Genomic DNA, 24,419 nt, shown 5'->3' with positions numbered 1-24,419 from the left:
AGAAGAAACCTGCAAGAAAGTAAGGGAAGCAGAATAGGGCAGGAGAAGATAGGCACAGATGTGGGTTCAGATAAAGTATGGTCTCAGATGGAAATGATGGCAATGACTTTAGAGTTGATGGAAACTCTCTGATGGAAATGAACCTGGTGGAAATGAACTTGAATTTGCTGTGTCCAGAAGCATGGCATCAACCATTGGCTGTGAGCTATTGGAGGGTGTTGTGTTACTTCCCAGGGAGCTCTAAGAGAGGCAGGGTTCAGGAGTGAGCCATTAGCCTCCAACACCCTCATTCCAGACCTAGGAGAGGGGATTTTGTTGAGGCAGCAACAGAATCTATTATGGGAAGGGAGAAAGCCTAATTGTGGGGAGGAGTCAAGTGGGAGGATTGGGAAAGATAGTGGTGAGGGACATCAGGCTAGTGTCTAGGACCATATGGAAGCTGGGTCTTCACTTGCAGATCCCTCAGTCTTTATTTGATGCACCTCCTATTCTCTGTACCTAAGACTTCTTTCAGCTGTTGCTCTTATAATGTCTGGTAGGACTGCGTTCAGCTATAGAGCTTTGCCTGTTGGTGGACCAGCAGGACAAATACCAGTCTATCCCATAAGAATATGCTCAGTTCTCATTATATTGCCCAGTGTGGATACTCCTGTTGTTAATATTTAAGAAAAATAGGGAATTGTACTTGTAACTGGGGGAGAGGGTCCTGAATTAAAGCTTGGACAGCCTTAACATTGGCAAGTATTAACATCTCCCTTATATTATAGCTGTACACTCCTGGTAATACAAGGCCTTTGGTAAACTGAGTTGGAGAACATGGCTTATGCTTGAGGTCCCAGGAGGCCTCTTTCTCACATTTGCTTTAAAACCTAGAGCCTACACACTGGAACTTATTACTTAGAATGTCAGATAGTTAAAACTAGGTTGAAGAAGAGATGCCAATACATTTTGCCAACCAGCTTCAGGCTGCTAACAGCAGGCCTGCTCATTACTTCTCATAGATGGAATAGAGGGAGATGTCTACCTTCCAACACTAGGCTGAGTAGGGACATGGGGCTTGGATGAAGTTATTTTCCTCCTGGTAGACCAGCACACAAACTAGAGCAGAGAGAGAGAAAGTTGTTCCCTACACTGGTCTTCAGGTGATACAACAGAAATTCAGTACAAAATAATACACTAATGGTAATCGGGTTTCTTTTTTTCTATGATCTAAGAAGTCAAGGTAACCTTGGAAATATAGCTCATTTTACTGATTGTTAGGAAATCTATTTTTCTGTTTCAAAATCCATTTTGTCCTCATGTGATTTTAAGGAAGTCATTGACCTTCTCAGGGCTCTGCTTCTTCACCATGTGACTGTTCTCATCTTCCTAAATGAGGTATTTGATGTGATTATTTTACAGCCCAGTTATTTTATAAATAATATGATAAGTAAGCTTGGGATGAGCTCAGAACAGATAGTTCTGGTAGCCCTGGTTAGGGTGTTGTCATCTTGCAGGGCTGTTACTAGAAGCAAAGAGATGGAGACTGCATTAAGTTATTCAATTGCTCAGTCGTATAAAATAATTTAATTCATTTAGTGGGGAAAGTAAAACAGTTGACTAACTTACTATCATATAGATCAATATGTCTCAAAGTTGTTTAGCTTGTTTTTAAATTTTTAACTAATTTTGTTTGTATCAAGCAAACTTTTTGGAAAATATTTCAAAATTCATTTTTGTTTTTTTGAGTTCTTACCTCTTCTTGTTATAAACAAATACCCTGAGGAAATGATATATTTGCTCCCGATACCTGATAATAGGAATTATAAAACCATGAATTTCCAAATTCCCTCTATTATTTAATTTTACCTCACAGAATTTTACTTTTGAAAAGATCATAAAGGTGAGTGGGTGTGTGCTTTCACAGATGTGAATGACAAAGCACTAGAAAAAAAGAGCAAGCCACAGTCTATGCAATCTCTGTGCCGTGCAAAGCCAATGTACATGTTTCTAGTGCTTTGTCATTTCACATCTCATGAGGTAGGTTTGGGAAGATGAGCACAATTCCACATAATACTTGTGACACAATTCTCAGTTAACCAATTCATATTATGATCCCATTGAATCTTCCAGGAAATCTGTCAATTTGGGAGGCTAGGAATGATTGTTCTACATCTAAATATGAAGGAACGGAAGTGCGATATTGGCTATTCCACATGAGTCAGACTGGTGATAACTTTGGAGAGTAACAGAACGAATGTCTTTGGGTTACCAAGAAGGGAGTCCATTTTGCCATTTGCTCTCCTTTCTTCTCTTTTTGAGTTGCATTCCCACTGGTTTATATGATTTAAAATTTAATTTTAGGTAATATTTGATACTTCCAAAGTAATGATATGAAATATATATGATGATTGTGAGGCATAATAATAAAGGGAACACTCACGAACCCTGGACCCTGTAGAGAAATTAGAACAACTACATGCTGCTGTCTAACCTCTGCCCACCTCCCACCTAAAGATAATGATTATTTTCATTTTTGGGGGCATTTTTTTTCCTTAAAAACTTTTTTTTAAGTCACATATGTTGGTATTCCTCAATAATACATTGTTTAGGGGCACCTGGTTTAGGGATAGGGCCTAGGGGCATGTCAGGCCCGATCCGACGGCACTATGGCAAGCTTGCCGGGGTTCTGAGTTGAGGGTGGTTCTAGGGTGAGTGTCAGGGTCAGGGTTTGAGGTCAGGGGGCTGGTGAAAGGGGATTTCGATGGAATGGGCATAGAGAGTTCTCCTGCTCTGAAACCATTCAGGAGTCCAAATGCCTTGGTTTCCTTCTGGGTGGCAGGCTGAGTCCTCTGGTATTGCTCAGGTCTCCCCAATCCCTGGCTCAGTCGGTTGAACGTCTGACTTTTGATCTCAGCTCAGGTCTTGATCTCAGGGTCCTGAGTTCAAGCCCTGGTTTGGGCTCTATGGTGGGTGTGGAGCCTACCTAAAAAGAATACATTGTTTAGTTTTCAGTGTTTGGTTTGGATCTTTACAAAAACGGTAGCACAGTCCATAGTCTATGATTTGCTTTTTTTTTTATTAAATACTATGTTTAAAGATTTATTTCTGATGCTTCATTTGATGCAGTTCATTAATTTTCATTACTGAGAAATAGACACTTGTGCAATGTACTAATTTATTCATTTGCCTATCCATATCCTTGTCAGAGAACATTTGGACATTTGTGTCATTGAACAATGTATGAGCAATGTATGAACTTATGCTTGTATGCAAGGGTTTCTCTACCTGTTCATCTAAGAGCACAGCCACGTAATATGCATATTCAAATTCAGCAGGTAATGGCATAATATTTGCCAAAGTGGTTGTTCAATTGACACTCCTTTACTCCAAAGTGTAAAAGAGTTCCTGTTGATCAACATCCTTACCATCTTTTTGATATCATCATACCATAAAATTTTTTTCTGGTCTTGTTGGGTGTATATGGTGTTTGTCTTGAGATTTAAGTCTTTGCTTAAATAGGGATAGGCTTCATTTCTTTTTAAGCCCTTGTTCTCAGCCGGAAGTTGCCAACCCTCCCAATCCATTTGTTTGCAGAGTAATAGGAGCCTGCTTCACTGTGAGAGAAAACTATGGAACCTGCTGCCTTTCAGAGAAAACTTTGAACTGTCCCAGGCCTTCTGGCTCCTCATTAATACATTGTGCCTTCTTATGTGCACAGGAAGAGGACACAAGTCCTCAGTCTCAGGACTGTCTCTTCGCCCACTCTGGGCTCTCTGAACTCCGAAGGCCCTGCTTACTCAGATTGCACAAATGAGAGGATAAGTGATGTAGATCCAGTTTCTGTCCTTTTTGATCTACTGCAAACATGCCTTCTCTGCTGAGAATATTAAAACTTCAAAGCTGCGTGGTTGATAATATATTGAGTGAAAGAGTCAGAAATCCGGGGGTGGGGTGGGGGAGGCATGAGTGATGGATTTTCTATAGCAGCAGGGATAGAATCTGTTGCTCATCAAAGGCTGGAAAGCAGGCCTCCCTGAGAGGCCATGACAGAAGAAAAATGAGCTTGGAATGAGGAAGCACATGATAGAAGTGTGGGTATCTTCAAAGAAATTTGAAAGGTAAGGATTAAAGGCATACGTGAACTCCAATCTGATGTCTACCTTTCCAGGTAGCAATATTTTCATAGACATGAAAGAGCCCCAGACATATGCAGTAGATACTCTTCAGCCCTAGAGAATATCAGTAGATATCCAGAGACCTAAGCAATGGTGAGTGACTTGCTCAGGATCCCACAGCTAGTCATCGGCAGACTGAGATTAGAGTCCAGGATATCTGAGCACCCTTTCCATTAAAACACAAACTGCATCGCTTCCTCTACCCTGTTCACCAGTTTTTCCTTTCCTGGTATTATTGAAACAATGCTACCATATGCAAAGCCCCAAGAAATAAACCATATGCTGTTTTCTGTTAGAAAATAATTTGTCAAAGATTTTATATCACAACTCTTACAACTAAGAGGAAAAAAGTTGACTTTTGTGTTTCTCATAAGCAAACTGTAACATGGTGATTTTTGTGAATGTTACTTATTAGGAAATGCTCTCAGAAAAAGATGATGAAAGACATGGAGAATGGGTCAGGGAAAGGAAGGAGGCCATGCAGACGAGGCCCACAGAGAGTGGCCTGTTCAGCCCCATGGGAGAGTTTTGAAGACAGTGTAGGTTATAGCTCAGAGTTGTCCCCAGGAGGGAGCAAGGACACTGGAGTATTAATATACACTTACATGTGGGCCTTTGGTTAAGGGCTATCCCTGGGGTGAAGGGAGTGAATCCCCGAGCATTTTTAGCTGTTCTTAGGCACAGAGCAAAGCAAATTCCAGCAGAAGGAAGCATCGCAAACTCACAGCTGGCTGTTGGGGTTGAAAAGCACATCAGTAACCAAATGTGCATGAACGTGGTGAAGGGATCCAATGAGATAGAGCAGAGCACCGACTGCGCCTGCTACTGCTTTCAAACTAGACCCTTTCTATAAGGAAATTCTCTGAAGCAGTGAATCTCTGCTCCATAAAGAATGTATTTCCTTGGGTTGCCTTGCACGAGGCTGATAAAAAACTAATTCACATGACTTTTTTTTTTGGAGGGCCATTTGGCAGTATATATCAAAAGTCTTAACAATGAACCTTTTCTCATCAAAATAATAGGTGTTACTTATTAAGTGCTTATTATATTCAGACATCTTACTGTGTGCTTTGCTTGAATTATCTCGGCTAAACCTCCAAGCAATCTGGTAAGATAGGTCCTGTTAGAATCCTCATTTTATGGATGAGGAAACTGAATTTTACTGAGTCACCTGAGACACACAGCTGTAAGTGGTATAACCAGAAGTTGAACCCGGTTTGCTTGATTCCAAACACTGTACTTTCTCTCAGTACCACTTACATAAAATGGTTAAGGGCAGGTGCAAAAACATGTCCTTTCAATGTTGTTTTTATTTTTAAAAAAATTGGAAACCATATACATGTCCAACAACTGAATTCTGGTTGAAGAATCTGTGTTATAATTCTATGATGGGATAATTTTTAACACTTAAAAGGAATGTCGACAACCGATATTTGACTTGCAAAGATATTCACTATATAACACTAACTTAAAACAAACAAACAAACAAACAGGTTTAAACAGCTGTAGAGTATGTTTCTATTTTGTGGGGGGAAAAAAGTAACAAAGAAAAAAACCCAGACCATAGATGAATGGTCAGTCAGGCACATGAAATAGGAGATCCAGGATTGGACAACATTGCTGACCATCTTCCTCTAAAGTCCTGTGAGATCCACTCACCTCTCTCATCTTTGAGGCATCCCGTTAACACAGTGGGAGACTATATTTATTTGTTGAAGTTGATACTGCAAATGGAAGAGGAAGACCTTCTTAAAATCTTGTCCATAAGGCCATTTAACCTGCTTTCATACTCACTCCTTCATTGGGTCTGTGCACTGTGGTCCTGGTACCCCCTGCTTGGAATGCTCTTCTCCCCCAAAACCACCTGGTTTATTCCTTGCTCAGCCCCAGCTTCGTTTCTCTGTGAAAGTCTTGCTTTGCTGACTGGGTCCAATTCTCTTTTGTTTTCTCCCTGAACCATGTTTTAATCTTTATAACTCTTAACATAGTGACAGATTTACTTTATTTGTGTGATTATCTTATCAATGCTGGTCTCTCCCACTGAGCTATAACTTCTGTAATTACAAGGACCACAGATCTTTGACCGTAGCTTCAGAGGGAAAGTGGTGCACTGAATAATTTTAGGTAAGTAGTTGACTCTGAGAACAAATGCAGTTTTGGGGTGTTTGTGCCCTAGCTGGGGGCGGGGGGGAGGAGCGGGGGGAGGGGAGTGGAGGGGTGGCTGCTTTCAGACCATTCTGATGAAAACAAATGTGCAGCACTAGAAATTTGGGGAGCTTAACTTCTCTGTCAGCCTACTCATCGCTAGCCCTGGCCCATGACATTCTTCGCACAGGTGGCACTTGACAGAGTCAGGTAATGCTGAGCGACCATCAGTTTTTCTCTTCCCGTGTTTTTTCCTCACATTTTTTTTTTTCTATCCATCACCTTCTGTCTTTACTTTGATACTTATCTATGTCTCCTTTACTCTCTTTATCATCCCTTTTCTCAGTTTTTGCAAATTCATTCATTCAACTTTAAACTTTCAAACTTTATTGAGTGCCTATTACATGTTACACATTGTGCTGGGTGTGGGGGTCACAAGAATGGAGCCAACATCCTTTTCAACCGTCAGAGGGAGACAGAAGTGTGAACAGAGAATTGACCTAGGATGTGATTTGCCCTGTGTCAGAAGTGTATGGAAGGGAGATTCGTGTCACACAGAAAGGAGTGGTCAATTTTACCTCTTTCTGGGAGAAAGGGATTTTAAAAAGTTTTTGTAGAAGAGGTACTAGATTTTCTCTGTCTTTCTTAGCCTTACCCAAACAGATTTTTCAAGAGGCTCCCCCACCTCTTCTTTTCCAGCATTTCTTCTCCCATTTAATAACATACATGGATGCCAGATACCATGTTGGGTGCCAGACAGGACTCTAGATAAGAAATTAGTTTTATGGACCTGTGTTCATGGTATGTTCCAACACATTTGGACAGCAAGAGATATATGGCTGAATGAAAGACTCAAAGTGAGATTTTCCCATGTGTGTGCATGCCCATTTCTAAGTGATGTTTAAGCTACCCTGATAGCAATAATAACAACTAGGATCTATAAAGTGTGTACAAGGCCTGGCATGGTTTACAACCCTTCACAAATACTATTTTAGAAATGACAGGATACTTGGGGGAAGCTATCCAAAAGATAAAGATCTTCATTTTTGTCCCTTAGATCTCCACAACTAAAACATATGGCTATTGAGCAAAAGGAGCTAAGTGTCAGCAAGTGTTTTGCTTGAGCATGTTGTTTACTGAGGGAGGGACTGATTACTGTGCTGGTTTGAGGATGCCACTTTGGCAGCATTACTTACCTTTACTACACGTGGCAGATGCACGGTGACATGCATCATGTTGGGTACCACTCACACACCCATCCTGAAGTACGATACAGGACAGCATAGGGATAAATAGAGAGAACTTGGTGTTACGCCAGTAAGTTATAAATGTGAATGAGTAGGAGGCTCTGAAAGTTGATGTTCAGAGGAATATCATAAATCAGAATTTCTTTGGCTTTGAAAAGTTGTCTGAAGGATATATAGAATACAATTCATCTTTATTCATTTTTAAAGGACAGGAGGAGCAGCGATTTATAGGAGTCTCGAATATCATTTTCCTCTTGTCTACCGTATTGGGATCTATTCAGATTCTGCAGGTGTCAGAGTTCAGTAATTCTTGGAGAAGAGCCAGGAGAACCTTGGAGAATGACAACACTACATTTGTTTGAAAGATGAAAATGGAAATTATACCATCAAAACTGAGTTGCAGGAGTACAATCCATCATGAGAGAGTTATGCAGAGGTACTGGGCCCATTAATAGGGTGTTTTTTAGAGATGGAGATAATTTTAGTAAGCATTTAATGATTTAATTCAAAAAACAGATTTTGAAATAAAGTGTCAGACGAAAATCGTGGTTTATATGTGTGCATTCATGCGTCTGAAGCCAGTTTTATAGACTTTAGCTTCTGTTTTATAATGAATTGTTATCTGTTTACCCTGTTTTTTCTTCCAACCTTGTATTGTCCACATCGGTATATCCAAAGTCAATTAAAATGTATTTATACTCGCAATATCTATACTGATACTTGTGACCTTTCCATGATGAAGGACTAAAGGAAGTGATAAGAACGTTTGCCTGGATGTTAGGAATCCTAAATTCTAGGTCCAGCTCCTTCCCTAATAAGCTCTGTGACCTTGAGTAAGTCACATAATTTTATTAATCTTCAGTTTTCTCATCTATGAAATGAAGTTGGACCACATGATTTTGAAAGTCCCTTCCATCTCTAAAATTATATTGGACTGTCAGCTCTCATTTTTACTAATTTGGAGGAGCAATGAGCTGCTGCTATGACACAGTGGATTAATCCTCACCGTTTCTACCTAATTGGCTTGAGAAGTGACAGAAATTGGGGTAAGAGGAAGGGGTGAGGCCAAGGGAGCTGCAAGTGGGCACAGTCTGACCATTCTCAGTACTCTGGGTGCCTTCCTGCCATCCATTAGCTCACTGCCCTGATGCTCTTGACCATTCTTAGAGATGGGATCTGACCTTGGACTCCAGTGATATTCTGTGTATGTGATCATATTATTGATCCCTATGGGCTAATGTTTGTTACCTGAAGGGTTTGTTACCCTTCTCAAATACATAAAAATTGCAGCATTTAATTGTGAGAATGTATCTGTTATCATGGACAAGGAGTGAGTTATTTAAGGGTGCCTTCTCTATTTCACATCGCAGAGTTATAGACCCACGGTGGACATCAAGGTCATCTTTGGCAGTCTAGGGAAAGCTTGGGGGCCACATCTCAGGGTAATGTTTTTAAATGCACAGAATAAACTAAATAGGATTACCAAAAAAATTAAATCGAAATGCAGTTCCAATCATAAACCCTAGGTTAAGACTACTGTAAGTGTGATTTTCCACCTAGACTGTAAACTTCCTGAGACCAAGGATTATGTCTCTTGGTCACTGATATGTCCTTAGGTGCTTAACCCAGTGAATGGTTCAGACAGGATGCTCTATAAATGCACGCCTGCTCACTTGGTCACACTGTTGGAATACTCCCCCTTCTTTTAAAAAAGTCTGTGTCCCAATCAGCATAAGTTCCTTAGGGATTTTGGCTGAGGCATATCCACTACTGTCTCTCTGGGCCTTGCATATTGCTTCACACATGGTTATATCTCAAATATTTATGGAATAGGTGCATGGATGAGCTAGTTCTGCACATTTTTCACTCTCTTCCGACAACTTCGAGCACCAGGTTATTGGCTTTTTGCCAGTGATTCTGTTCTCTGGAGGTGCAGGTTGACCTGAAGTCTTGAAGAACTGAAGGGGAGGGTCAGGGTTGCAGTTAATTTTATGTGTCAACCTGACATTTGAATTGGTGGAGTCAGTGAAGTAGAGCACCCTCCCCAATGTGGGTGGGCATCATCCAATCCACTGAGGGCCTGAGTAGAACAAAAGACCAAAAGGCTGAGGAAGGGGGAACTCACCCGTTTTTTCCCTACCCCACTGATTGAGCTGGAACATCTCATCTCATCTTCTCCAAACCCCAGACTGCAAGTCACATCATTGCCTCTGCACATTCTCAGGCCTTTGGACCTGGACTGAATTATACTACCAGCTTTTCCTGGGTTTCCAGCTTACAGGCAGCAGATTAGAGGACTTCTCAGCCTCCATAGTCATCTGAACCAATCCCTCATAATAAATCTCCTTTATAAATTATATATATATATATTATATTATATATATATATAGGAGATATATATATATCTCCTGCCTGCCCTGCCCCCCAAACAGCCAGCACCCTGTGACGGGGAGCTGGTCCCTTTACCCAAGACCCTTCATCAGTAAATGTCCTCTTTTTTTTTTTAATATGATGGGTGATACCTGCAGGCCAGAGGAGTGTGGGGCTTCCCAGGAAGGGAAACAGGGTACAATTGAGACCTGCAGGGTGTGCTTTGTGGCTTCCGGTGGTGGTGGGGACTAGGTGTGGGTCCAGATGAGAGGGCAGGGAGAGGATGGGCTAGAAATGCTGAGCATGAGGGGCAGCTCAGAAGGCAGCAGGATCAGCCATGAGGTTTTGCCACTTCAGCCACTCTTCCCAGAGGAAGCCCGATCTTCCGTCAGTGGGTCGACAGAAGAGTGCTGGGATGAGAAACACCTGGGTGCCCTGGGCGCTGGAGGTTTCTCCTCCCAGTCTCGTTGTGAGGAGTCCAGCTCATGGGGCACTGATCTAGCACAGTCCTCCTCCATGCTTCCCTTGAGGCCATAGTCAGTTACCCTGCACTAATGCCCCCCAGGGGCCCAGCAAGGTGTGGAGGACTAAGGTCTGGACCTAAGGCTGTACAACTGTAGGATTGACTGAAGCCAGAACACGAGAGTGAGCTGTGCAGGTGCAGGCCAGCTGCCTAGTCTATTACTTTCCAGGAGGCTGAGGCCAGGGGCTTAGGGCACGGCCCCCTGGTGTCCCAATCTGATGTCTGCCACGGTACAAGCCTACAGCAACCTGAACACCTTGTTCCACGGCACATCCTCAGGGCCCATTGTTCCTCCTGGCAGTAGTGAGCTGTCAAGATGTTGTCCCAGACCATACTGCCTGTTCCTGAAGCCTTTTCCCTGAAGAACAGCGGATTTATATATCTCCTTTTGGTTCTGTTTCTTCAGTACAGAACCCTGACTAATACAGTCAGTGTAGTGCAATAGAGTGTGCAGGGGACTCCAAGAACAGAAAACCCTAGCTCTTACTCTTTTTTTTTTTTTTTAAAGATTTATTTATTTGACAGAGAGAGGCGCAGCGAGAGAGGGAACACAAGCAGGGGGAGTGGGAGAGGGAGAAGCAGGCTTCCCGCTGAGCAGGGAGCCTGATGTGGGGCTCGATCCCAGGACCCTGGGATCAGGACCTGAGCCGAAGGCGGACGCTTAACGACTGAGCCACCCAGGCGCCCCAACCCTAGCTCTTATTCTGTCTCTGCCATTAGCTAGCCAGAGACCTAAAGAATGTCCACTGTTCTCACGTGTATTGGATGAGATAATCTGAAGTTTCCTTCCACATTCAGACTCTTTGCACCTGTGTGAACGTTGGGTGACTCTCAGTAGAACAAATTAGCTGCTTAAACTGAAGATGGTTGTTTAAAATATTATTGTAAGTATAGTTTCTCAAAACACTACACAGTAAACCTAGCTTCTGATAAGAGGTTCTCAAGGCTTTTCAGTGAAGTTTAGACTTATGCCGAGATGGTGGCTCAGGAATCTACCAATTGGGCTCATAATGGGGATTAGGAAAGTTAGCAGCACTTGACATTCTCCTTTACATCCTCAAGTAGCTGCTTTAGATTATCTCAGGGTCACATTGATTTTTTTTTCTTTTTACATGGAACTAGATAATGAAATTACTTCTATAGTATATTTTTGAAATAAACTGACACTTAGGGAGTTAACAAAAAAATGTGAGGAAAAGGAATGCTTATTAGACATTGATCTGATAATGACTCCCATATTTTTCTTAAACGTTTATTTCTGTCCACGCACACTTGCTGTCTGATTTCTGTCGTGTTTTGAAGTTCTTCCTAGCAGGATCATACAAGTTGAAGTAACTGATAAGCAAGCATTGCTTTGCTGAGAATTTCACTATTGTATTGCTTGATTAGGACCGGTTGTTTCCTTTCATCAGAAAGACAAAGACTAACAAAGCTTATTAACTAATGTTTATAGAGAGTTTTGATGACTGTTAGTGTTGCGAAAATTCAGGAATTTGATTAGGTCTTGGAAATCTTAAAAGTAGCAAACGCTTTTGAGTTGATGTATTTGGGCTGTTAATTTCACAGAAATCTAGAATTAAAAGGACCTTGAATGATAGTATAATCCAGCTTCGATAGTATAATCCGACTTTCACACGTTACAATGCCCACAAATTCTCTATGGCTCAAGAACTGTCTATTAGTTCTAGTTATTTACTCAGTCATTCACTCATGGCTCATTTGTTTGTTTATTTGTTTGTTTACTTATTTGTTAAATAAGGCCGTGTAGTATAGTGGTTAATAGCATGTGCTTACGTTACAATCCTGGTAGCTCCATTATTAACTGTGTGACCTTACTCCATAAGCTTCAATGACCTCATCTTTAAGATGGGGCTGATGAAATGCCTGTTTCATGAATTTGTTTTAATGATTAAATGAGATGGTATGAGTAAGACACTTAAAAGAGTACCTGCCATATATAAATGGCTCAATAAATGTCAGCCACTCTTATAATTACCCCATACGGTTGTGATGAGGATTAGATAGATGATGTGTATAAAGCTTTCAGCTAGGTTCCTGACACACAGAATCTTTCCATAAAGGTGAGATATTATTATCAGGAAATATATATGCAGGCTCTGGGGACAAAAAGATGATTACAAGTCATAGGTTGGTTTGTTTTTTTTTAAGACCCCGCTCTGTCTTCCTTTGCTTCTTATTGTTTTCTGGGAAGGAAACTAGGCTAGGACAGCACCACTTAGATTCTCTCCATGCAGAAAATATCTAGAAAATGCGAAACAGGAAACTAACCAGAAGAGTTCAGCAGAGCCCACTGCATTCTTTCAGACCCCATTGCTCAGTAACTTGTCCCACAGAAGATGAAGGCAATAAATGCATCTTAATTTAGAAGCTTCTGACTAGAGAAAATAAAATGATAGAGGAGATGGAGTAGGGGTGGAGAAATAGTCTTTGAAGATAGATTTAAATTTAATTTCTTTTAGAAAGGGGAATACCTAGAGGGAGATTGACTGGGATCTTATATTAATGAGCAGCGTGACTGGAGGGCTAAAAGAAACACTATGTGCTACCCAAGCTCCCAAAAGTAGGAAGAAGGAGGCACTTGTTGAAATTTTAGGAAAGTAAATTTGAGAAAATTAAAAGAATGCCTTCCACAAGGATGAAAGTTACAGCATAGGAAATATAGTCAGTGATATTGTAATAGCGCTGTATGGTGACAGATGGGAGCTATCCTTGTGGTGAGCATAGCATCATGTGTAGAGTTGTCCAATCACTATGTTGTTCACCTGAAACTCATGTCACATTGTATGTCAACTATACTTCCATAATAAAGAGGATGACTTCCATATGTAAAGGTAATCTATGGAATTATTTATTTTAAGAAGCAGTACTGTTGGGCACCTGGGTGGCTCAGTCGTTAAGCGTCTGCCTTCGGCTCAGATCATGATCCCAGGGTCCTGGGATCGAGCCCCGCATCGGGCTCCCTGCTCAGCGGGAAGCCTGCTTTTCCCTCTCCCACTCCCCCTGCTTGTGTTCCCTCTCTCGCTGTCTCTCTCTCTGTCAAATAAATAAATAAAATCTTAAAAAAAAAAAAAAAGAAGTACTGTTATAAAAGATTCTGGGGAAATGATGACAATGTCATAAATAGTTAAGAGTTGCTAAAATAAAGGATGATATCATGGGGGAAAACTATGTTCTTATAGGAACAAAGTCTACAATGAAGCCTAACCCAGTAAAGCCTTCCTTATGTTCCCATGATTTTTTTCACTCTTGGATAAGTGGACCACTGGTTACTATTATTCTGCTAAACCTGTGTGCTTTTATTACAATTTGGAAGATTTATGTAGAAGAAAATTCTACAATGTTCTCCATTTTAACAATTCAGCATCTTTTTTTTTTTTAAAGACTTTATTTATTTATTTATTAGAGAGCGAGTGAGAGAGAAACAGCATGAGAGGGGAGAGGGTCAGAGGGAGAAGCAGGCTCCCCGCTGAGGCGGGAGCCTGATGTGGGACTTGATCCCAGGACTCCGGGATCATGACCTGAGCCGAAAGCAGTCGCTTAACCAACTGAGCCACCCAGGTACCCAACAATTCAGCATCTTAATCTCCCCCAGGGCATGCATGGTTAGGGTAAATCTAGTCTTTATAATGCAACTGAAGCCATCTTTTGCTTTCTTCTTAGAGGATGTTGAATTCAATTGCTCTAAACAGTCCTTTGTGAACAAAGAAAAGATCATCGGATTTCTTTAGCATTTTTGCAAAGACATTATCCTCCATTCCTTTAATTGTCCATGTGATCTCAAAGTTTTCGATAGTTCTCAAATTATGGAACATGCCATAAAGGTCTGATCAGTAGACTTACATGAGCATCAAATTTAGTAAAGAAGCACATATCATTCTACTTATCTCCAGAATCACTAACCATTTGTCTACAAGAATTTGTATCTTTCCAGATATGTATCTGTTTACACACTTCTTTATACCTTTAACCAATGCATTATTTAAAACTTGGCTTTATTTACCCCTAATGTTGCTGTTGATTTACCCATCTCACGGCAAATCTTAAACCATTGCCCCTCATTTTACATTTTTCTGTATGGATGTTGATACTTCCATTTAGCCACTTTATTATACTGTCTCACTATCATACTCTCTTTTATTAGTTTTGGATTTCTCTCTGAGAAAGAGGAGAGAGAAACGTGTTTGCTTGTCCCCTCACCTTTTAATATGACCTCAGTAAGGTTTTCTAATTTTTTGTAGCCATGTTCCTGTGGTTGCTGTCTGGCAGGATCTCCAGGGACTATTCCAGAAATGTTTTCTTCTGAGAGAATCTGCTGTTTTGACTCTTCTTCATTCTCTGCATGAACTGTTTACCATCTAAGATAACTGATACTAAATGCTGTTGGTTCAAAACCCTCACAGACTTTATTTTAGTAACTTTTTTTTGGTGGTAGTGGGGGGTGGATGGGACAAGGGCTTAAAGTTTTCTTATAATCTAGCATTGTTGAAGTGATTAAAAAAATGAAAAAATGTCAGAAGAAAAAATGATGAAAAGTCAGTTCTTATTTATTTTCCACAACATTTCAAAGCAATTTTATGTTTAGATTTGTCAGCCTTTTTTTGGGTCCTAAATGGAACATCACAGGCTAGGAAGAAACCTTCTCAATGTTTTTTGTTGACATTCTTTTCTGAGGCAGATGTCTAATGCTTATGTTTCCCAGTAAGATTTTATTTTTTATTTTTATTTATTTATTTTTTTGGTGCAAAATGGTGGTTTATTAAAGCACGGGGACAGGACCCATGGGCAGAAAGAGCTGCTGTCCTTCCCAGTAGGATTTTAATATATGTAGAGTAAGCAAACATAAATGTGGGTGATATTCATTTGTTTTCTGCATGAGCCCATGATTACTTGAATTGCTCAAAAGTACAGTTATTGGCAAAATATTTTCTCATGGCATTGATTAAAGTTTTGGGTAACAATTAACTTAAAATGGTTCAGAAAATAGGTTGATTTAAAATAGTATCTGGCTACCAACTGTTGGTGCAATTTCTTGACTTTCTTGAAAATGCCCCTATCCATTTAAAAAAATTTTTTTTATTCATTCAATAAATACTGAGTGCTTGACATGTACCATGGCTCTGTAATTCCTGCCCAAATTAAAAAAAGATAAAATTTATACCACTGCTCTGAGAGTCACCTATTGACAGAAAATGGAAGAATTTCTATTATTTGGAAGGACAATAAAGTTGCATGCAGAAAAACACTTACTGACTGCACCTGCTACAAACTCTAAATTAAAGCAGCCCTATAACCCGAAAGGAAATTTGGAAGTTATTTATTCTTTTCTCCATGTCTGCCTTTGGGTCAGGCTTAAGCTATCCTAAAGTTGGGCAGCTGTCCATCATGAATAAAATACTCTCTGTGTCCAGTCAGAGACAGAATGCAGCTCAGGGATGCTGGACTGTTGAATCCTGTGAGTTAAAGGTCCTCCCAGGAGGGGGCTATAGACAGTGTTGGAGAACAAAAGAATCTCTGAATTTACTTACTGTGATGTTAGATATGATTCTGATTGCATTCCAGTTGGATCAGTGAAACGGAGATCCCAGTAGTGGGCTGGAGAGGCTTTCTGTCTCCAGCAGAGAGGCTCTGGGTAAATGCCCAGTGGACACTGGAGGCTTGTCTGGGAGCCTAGATGTGTCTTCTGTTTGACTTTGCATTTCTAAGCATGTTAGTTTGCCTTGTAATTCTTTAATCATAGTAAACACAGTAGTTTTATAATCTATTCCTGATAATTCCAGTTATCTGACTTCTGTGTCTTCTGTCTTTTCTCTGCTGGTTCTTACGTGCTATCTTGCTTCCTTTTGTGTCTCATTCACCGTATTTTGCTCAGTGTCCTTGGAAAATAACTTTTGGTGACCCTCCAAGACTTAGGATGATGGTGTCTTCCTATGGACAGAATGTGGGTTGGCTCCTACCAGTCAGGAACCACTTTAATACAGGTTCACAGCTTAGAGTTCCATGCCCCAAAAGACTATTTGTCCATGAGCTGAAAGCCTGTGGGAAGTTTGGACTATGACACTGTTCCTCAGAGATTTTCTTTTTCTTATTGTGTCAGTGACACAGCTGTCTCCCCGGAGTCTCTGGTGGGGCACAGGATATTTGCTTCTGGTCACTCCTATCCCAGTGGCTTCATCTGCCCTCTTTTCATTCCATGTGCTCGCCTTGGAACTTTTTATCCAGTCATTGTAATAGCCAACTGTCAGCGACACTCAAATCTGATCTATTTCCCTCTCTCTTCTGAGTGCCAGACCCATGTTTCTAACTACCTTCTGGACATTTCCATCTTGAGTTCCATGCTGTCCTCAACCTGACTCACTTGCTTTCTCCTCACCCTACTTTCCTCACTTGTAATCTGCTCTCTTCCTGTATTGCCAACTTGCTCACTACCCTCCATGTCCTGTGGTTTCTACATTATTTACACTGTAATATTTTTTGAATTTTTCCCTTTGATTCATTTTAGCTGTCAATGCCTTCATTTAGCTTTATGTATACTTCTCATCATAGAATGAGTCCATTGCATGTCCATTTTTTTCATTTGCCCCCCAGAACCTCTCCTTCCTTCTCTGTAATTCCACTGGGCTGTCTCTGCCCAGGAGTCTGAACTTGAAGGCCTGTACCCATAGGCCTCTCTGATTTCTATGAGGCTTAGTCAAAGGGAGGCCCTAGAAGAAGATGGGGGCATAAGAGGATAGTGAAGGCAGGTTATTATCCTGTTCTTTCCCTCAGGGTCTTCACAGGTGCCTGTAGCCCTCTCCTGAAGACCACAACTCCTGCTGGGTGGTGAATTTCTTATAGGCAGTTACTCTGAGAGGTGGCATTCTACTTCAAGTGGCCACTCTCCTGGCCTCTTTGAATGACTCTCTTCCCTTGCCCCTTTAATCCTACAGGTGGTAAGAAGTCCCAGCAATCCCTTTTCCCAGATTATTCCACTCTCCTTTTTGGATTCCTTTAAACTGTCTCACGCATTTGTAAGCAGTTCCTTTATTTAACGCTCCCCAATAATCCCATTTAATTGGTCCATCTGAGTAACCCTGACTGATGCTATGACTCAAAAGCCCTCTACTTCTGATCTCATTTCTCATCTACACACTTTACTAATCTTGGACTAACTTCACTATCCACATATCCAGCCACGCTGGGATATGCTGTTCCGGAGAAAAGTGTTTTTCACAACTCATTGCCTTTTCACACGATTCCCTCATTCCCTAGAATGTTCTTCTTCCTTCTTCCTCCCTTATGTTTTCCCTACCTGAAGGACCCCCTTTCACCCTTTTAGACCAAGATCAGCCATTACCTCCCTATGGCAGCTTGTATTATTGTCAAAATAATTGCTGCTCCATCCAGGACTATCCCTATAGGTCTTACTCCTGATAGAGGATTATTCCTCCCCTCTCATTGATATCAGTCTCGTCCCTGTGTGACTTGCTAAAATATGAGTAGAAGGAGCCCTGGGGGGGCTCAGTCAGTTAAGCGTCTGACTCGATTTCAGCTCAGGTCATGATCTCAAGGTCGTGAGATCGAAGCCCCACATTGGACTCCCCACTGGGTTGGAGCCTGCTTAAGATTCTCTCTCTCTCTTTCCCTCTGACCCCCCCCCCCAATATAAGTGGGAGTATGCCTGCAATTTTCCTATCAGGAGCTTTAAGAACCATTGCATGTTCTGCCATCTTTCCTTTCCCTCTGACGTAAAAATAGTAATGACTCTGACAGAGGTCCTCCTCCTGCCTTGATTCAGGTGATAGAGCAGAGCTGTGTTTGATCTACAAAAAACCGATTGTTGGCATGAAATGTCAATGATAAATAAACAAACCAACTAAACCCCCCACAACCTTGTTTTTTTTAAATCACCGAATTCTGCGGTTGTTACTGCAGCATAACTTGGGCTAAGCTATTTTCCTTCCTCCATAATTAGACAGGTACACAAAGATTTTTCTTCAAGAATTTTTACACTATTTTATGAGTGTGAAAAGGATTTGGTTAAGTTAACAAGGAATTAAAAATAAGTAATATGACAAAATAAAAAAATTATTCATCAACAGGATAGAACACTAAACATTCATTAAAAATTATGTTTGAAGAATATTTAATTACAGAGGCAATGTACATGATATGTTAATCAAAAAACACTTTACCAAATCATATATACCATATGATTCCATCTGTGTAAAAAGAAAATGGATAAAATGTACATATCCTTTATACAGTTTTGTACCCTTCCCAAGGGTTATACAATAGTTATGCATCACTTTTATATTCAGAAATAAAAATGTTATTTAAATATTTCTTTCTAAAGTCATCCTTAATTTACCTAGGCAAAACTTCATATTCTTTTCTCTCTGAATACATTCTATTTAATGATACTATAGTTTTGCCTATAAATATGTTCTCTTAAACAATAAAAAAAACCTCTGCATTATTTGAATCAAAAGAGAGAATTCATGTAAAGCAATTAGTACAATGTCTTATATATAGTAACCCCTCAGTAAATGCTATTTTATGATCCTATTTTATGTTTTGGACATTTTTAGAAATGAATATGCTTTTTTAGGGTGACATGTTGAGTGGCAGGATAACTTTTAGGATAATCACTTATTTCCATTGCCCTTGGAAGACTGTCATCTCTTGCATGTGAATCCCCATTGTCTGTATGGGAAGCTAAGGCTATGCTGATGAGATTGGAAGAATGTAAGGGGTTAAAAAAACTTTTTAGAAAAAGGGTTTATGTCTTTCTTGGAGAACCTTAAAAGTCTCAAGAGCTCATATTTTTTTTTTTTTTTTAAGATTTTATTTATTTATTTGAGAGAGAGAGAGCACATGTGAGGGGGGAGGGTCAGAGGGAGAAGCAGGCTCCCCACCGAGCAGGGAGCCCGATGTGGGACTCGATCCCGGGACTCCAGGATCATGACCTGAGCCAAAGGCAGTTGCTTAACCAACTGAGCCACCCAGGCGCCCAGAGCTCATATTCTTGAATACATATCTGTACTCCCCATTCCCAACATGCCCCATTGGAACGTGATACTAGTGCAAACAGTGTGACAAACACACAATTCATGGGAGATGACACAAAACCAATTTATTTTTGTCTTCAATAGTCTCTTAAAAATGTATTCAGAGAGGGTAACTTTTTCCTGCCACTGGATTACTTCTCACGCATCAATAATGGATATTTTCAGCGTTAAAAACACATTTTCAGTTCAAAAACTTTTTCCCATTTAATGCTGCAGGCCTGATTTGGCAGATGGCCCAACTTTGGGGAAGGGGCTGTGCTTATCTTCTTCTCTCATCTCAGCACTGCTCACTGGCTACTTTTTGGATACTACCAGAATTGGAGAGTAGGAGGAAAGAAGAGGTCAAGGGATGGTATAGAAAAGTTCCTCCTATGTTGGTGTCTGATATCCTCTCTAGTTTTGGACTCTGATTGGAAGGGGTTTAAAATGAATGTTTTCCTCATGGATGCTTTTAGTGTTTCATTGGGGGCTTTATGCTGGGCTTCCCTAGACTGGTTCCTATAACTCAGATGAGACCTTTGATTAGGCCAGCCACTTCTCCCCACCCTCTGCTTCCCTGTGGTCCATCTCATACACAGGCTCTTAATCAGAGAGTCCCCTTAACTGCCCAGATGTCCTCTTGAGCCAGGCCAACTCTCCATGTAGCCCCCATTTGGTCCATGAGAAAGACCCACACATGACTGACTTCCCATGGGTGCTCATGTAGTTATTTAGAAAGCAGAAGCCTTCCATTTCCATTGTCCTCCCTCCCCCCAAAAAGGAAACCTATATCAGGTTCTCAAAGTGGCTCAGTTAAATCTGTCCTTAGTAGGCTTGAAATGGGGAGGCAGGCAGCCTCTAGGCTTCCCTATTCCAGGGGTTCAGTTTCATAGCTTAGATTTCTCAGTGATCTCTTCTTAGAAAATTCCTCTTCACATTCTAACCACTTTTTAGTTTCTTGATCTAGCCGAGGGATCTTCAGATGGTAGAGGAAGTGGGAGAAATATTTGTTGAATATTTCCTTGTAAATTCTGCATTTTGGCCTGGCACCTCACTTTGGCATGTCAGGATGGTTGTGTCTTGGTGGCGAGGTAGACACTAAAGTGCTGACATATTTTTTCACTAATTTCAGGAAATGGTGGAGCACACCTAATATTCAATATTAGGAATCGAAAGGAGCAGCCCTCTGATGATGCTTGGAAAGCCAATAGGAGGTAAGATACTTAGTGGTTAAAGCACATACTTTAGAGCCCAGATAAGCCTGGATTTATGTCTTGCCTCTTCTGCTAACTGTAACTTGGGGCAAGTAAATCAACCTCAGGTTTTTTTCATCTGCAAAATTGGGATAATAACAGTTCCTGTCTTATACGTTGTTGTAAAGATTAAATGAGATAATTAACATAAAGAAATTAGAACAGTGTCTGGTATGTGGCATGGTAATAGGCCAATTCATATTATCAGAATAACATAATCATGCCCATGTGGCTTTGCGATGTTAAAGCTGTTTCAGGTAGGATCCTCAAGGCTCTTTGCCTCTGAAAGCCACCCTTTGCTCACATACTTTTCTGGTCCTGTCACCTGTATTTCCCATTACACAGTGAAATGTTCCATCTAGTTTTCAGCCTGAGACAATACCTGGGAGTTGGTTCAGGTTGAATCTGAGGACTGGTTTATTATCTCAAGACCATACTCTCCATGTGGACACAACATCCTATATGAGTGTACACCCGCCTCCTAACTGCCGAGGCTATAATCCATATAATTTCCTTTTCAGCCTTAATGCTAAAATGACCTTGGATAACTTTTCCACTCTGCTTTTTTGCATTCTGTCTCACTGTCTAATATGATGCCACATTGATTTGACTAAGATGACAGCTTTGTCACTTGGAGAAAAAATTTTACATGTTTCCCTAATGCTCTTTCTAAAGCACAAAGCAATTTTGTCTTTAAATCCTGAATGCTCTCTTTAGTTTCATTTCAAGATGACTTTCCCAGAGCCAGATGAAAGTCTTCAAAATGACTTCTGACAACGATCGAATGGAAGTGGCATTCTTGCCACCATGTTGTTTCCAATCTACAAGGAAATGGTGGCAGGCATTAAGGAGAGAATGTAATCCCGTTCTCTGGAGAACTGCTATTTTGTAAGGTTATCAAAACCCCCCATGAATCATGGAACACTTCATCTAAAACTAATGTTGTAATGTAAGGGGATTAACATAAGAATAAAAAAAAAAAAAACAAAACCCAAATTAGCATTTTGCATTCTTTCTTTAAAGATTTTCACTATCCTACTTCTTTAACACATACTGTGGGGGCAGGGAGTATATTAGTTTCTCATCTCCAGATAATCAAGCCTAAACATCTGTTGACATTAATTGGGCCACCCTATATTTGGTTCAGTGGTATGGCCGAATAGCTCATTTTTATATTAAAAGAGTATCTGATGGTTAATGGATGTGATGGATTGTCTTTTTCTTAAACATCTGAGAAAATGCCTTTAAGCTACTATTCCCCTTCAACTTTAGCTGACAGAAATGTGCATTTAAATTTTTACTTGAGTATCTAAAAGATATTCCTAAGATTAGGATCTGCGTAATAGACCAACCTATTTGGAATTTTTCTTTTCAAGTGTTTTCTCCATTATTTCACTGATGCTTCAGAGAGAAGCTGGGCATCGGGATGCACTGCCCTTGTCTCTGGCTCAGTGTCCTCTAATAACGAAAAACTAGGTTATGACGGCACCACTACCTATGTAGAATTTCATAGAGGAAGATTAATGGGATTTGTGGCATATTACCATCTTATATAGACCAGCGAATCTTTTTTAAGTGAATGACATTTATTAATTTAAAAAAATGCTTACCTCCATTTTGTGTTCATAGTGTGAGAAATGGTGCTCAAAATCCCTACTATTTTGGGAATCTGGTTTTATCCTGGGAGGACTGCTAGGGCTCTATCTAGGGATAGAAACCCAGGCACATGGGTTTCTGAAAATGAAGAAGGTGAAACAAGGGGGTTCAAGATTGAGTGGAAGGTAACCATACTTAGCCACTTTTCTTGCAAGGCAGTAATAGAATGATTAAAGAATTTTTCTCTGTAATTTTGGCTCATGGCATTTTTACCATGATGTGCCATGGTGTGGTTTTTTTTAATATTTACCCTGCTTGAGTTATATGATGGCTCTTGAATCTATGGCTTGAAGTTTTCCTCATTTTTTGAAAAGTTCTTGGATATTGTCTCCTCCAGTATTGCTTCTTGCCCCTCTTTGGTATCTGTGCCTCCTGGGACTTGAATTATGTTCACACATCAACTTTTCATTGTGCCCCTTAGGACTCTTAATCTCTTTTCTATAATTTCTACTCCCCTTTCTCTGTGTCCTTCAATCTATATATCCAGTGCTGTAAAGTTTTCTTCAGCTGTATTCAATTTGATGGAAAGGAGGCTTTTTCAGAACATTGTTTTTGAATCAAATGTTAAGGAACTATAGATGTCAGGTACTGTCCTGTGCATTGTTGGTGCATTAGTGAACAAAACCCCAAAATCTTACCCTTGTGAAATGTACCTTCTTGGGAGGGAGACAGACTATAAACAAAAAGTACAGTGAATAGGTATACTATGTAGTATTTTAGAAGGTGTTAAATACTGTGAGAAAAAAATTGAGCAGGGCGAGTGTAGCAAGCCAGGCCTCCCCAAGAGAGTGACATTTGAGCAGAGGCTTGAAGGAGATGAGAGAGGGAATGAGCGACAAGGAGCCAGCCAGTGCAAAGACCCTATGTTTTAAGAAGGATCATTCTGGCTGCTATTAAGAATTGATTGTAGGAGACAAGACTGGGAAAAAATAGACTAACTAGGGGCTATTAAAATGATTCTGGCTGTGACTAGGGTGGTAGCAGAGGAGGTGGTGAGAAGAGACTGGGTTCTGGAAATATTTTGCTTGTAGGATGAATAGGATGTGCCAAGAAACTGGATGTATAACGTAAGAGATGCCCGTGTTGACGTGTAGTTTTTTTGCCAAATGGGGAAAAGTTGTGAGTGGAAATTGGGAGTTCAGTTTGGGGCACAATTGGCAAACACTCAGGGGATGACGTCAGTAGGCAAACCACCTCGCTCTCAACCACTTTACCCAGTTTTATTTACTCATTGATCTTACTATTTTTCTCTGTGTTGTTTTCATCTGTTTCTCTCATTAGAATACGAGCTCCAAGAAAGCATGCATCTTTTCTGATGTGTATATCATTGGATCCTAGAATATCATTCGGCAAAAAGCATAGGCTCTAGATATTTGTTGAATGAATTAATGGATACATCTAGTTTTCCAAATTTGCCAAGTGGGCAGATTGATACTGGTAGTGTCTAGTTCTTTAGGGGAGTTGTGAGGGTTAAATGTTATGTAAAAATACATAGATTTTCGGGGCCCCTGGGTGGCTCAGTTGGTTAAGCAACTGCCTTCGGCTCAGGTCATGATCCTGGAGTCCCCGGATCGAGTCCCACATCGGGCTCCCTGCTCGGCAGGGGGTCTGCTTCTCCCTCTGACCCTCCCCCATCTCGCGTGCTCTCTCTCATTCTCTCTCAAATAAATAAATAAAATCTTTAAAAAAAAATACATAGATTTTCATACATACATTCCTACATAATATAGACAGAAGTGCCTCTATATGTCTGTGACTTTGTAAATTAATATTGAGGTCTATATGACTTGGGAAGCAGGCTGGCATAGTAATTAAAAGCCTGGGCTTTGGCGCCAGTGAGACCTTAGTTTGAATCTTAGTGGAGCTATTTTCTAGCTGAATGACTTTGGGAAAATGACTTAATTTCTCTCTGCCTCCATTTCTTCTGAAACTTGGGAATCATCATAATATTATCCTCACAGGTTTGTTGTGACTCTTCAATATAATTATGCTCATAAAGGGTATGGCAGACATAGAAAGTG

Source organism: Mirounga leonina, unplaced genomic scaffold (genome assembly GCF_011800145.1).
Source record: "Mirounga leonina isolate KUSES-001 unplaced genomic scaffold, KU_Mleo_1.0 Mir_91, whole genome shotgun sequence".
Classification (NCBI taxonomy): Eukaryota; Metazoa; Chordata; class Mammalia; order Carnivora; family Phocidae; genus Mirounga; species Mirounga leonina.
This window is presented reverse-complemented; position numbering follows the sequence as displayed.